Source organism: Sinocyclocheilus rhinocerous, unplaced genomic scaffold, assembly GCF_001515625.1.
Source record: "Sinocyclocheilus rhinocerous isolate Xijiao unplaced genomic scaffold, SAMN03320098_v1.1 scaffold1874, whole genome shotgun sequence".
NCBI lineage: Eukaryota > Metazoa > Chordata > Actinopteri > Cypriniformes > Cyprinidae > Sinocyclocheilus > Sinocyclocheilus rhinocerous.
The window spans coordinates 527,588-528,290 of NW_015626862.1; positions in this window are offsets into that span (position 1 = coordinate 527,588).

Below are 703 nucleotides of genomic sequence, written 5' to 3' on the forward strand. Positions count from 1 at the left end.
TCATTATTTTTGTTTTCTTTGCGTACAAAAAGTATTCTCGTAGCTTCATAAAATTCAAATTGAACCACTGATGGCAGATGTACTATTCTGACGATGTCTTTCATACTTTTCTGGACCTTGACAGTGTAATTTACTTGGCAGTCAATCGGACGGTCACAAGCCTCCCGGTTTTCCTCCAAAATATCTTAAATTGTGTTCCAAAGACGAACAAAGCTTTTAGGGGTTTGGAACGACATGGGGGTAAGTGATTAATGACAACATTTTCATTTTGGGGTGGAGTTATCCCTTTAAATAAAGTAAATATAAGTCTTTGCCATCCCTCAAAATGAGTCATCCTCTACATCTGCTCCTCTGATTCTTCATTGTCTAGTTGAAGCTTTTGGATTCCTGCATTCCCTTCAGTCCTCTCAAATAACTTATTCCAGAGATTCCTGATAGATTGCTCTTCTCTAATCATCACTATGCCATGTTCTGCTCATTCAGCCAGTCTTCATGTCCTAAAATCTCATTGGAGCCGGTCAGTTACCTCTCTAACCACTAGTGGCCGCCATTACACAACTAGTTTAATGCAGTGTCAGGTTTTAACTAGCACCATTATCAGCCTCTCAATATATATCATGGTTATAAACATATGTGCACTTATTTGTATGTTCATTTATAAGTTCATAAGTTAACATCTTTAATAATTTTGTGCGTGTATATA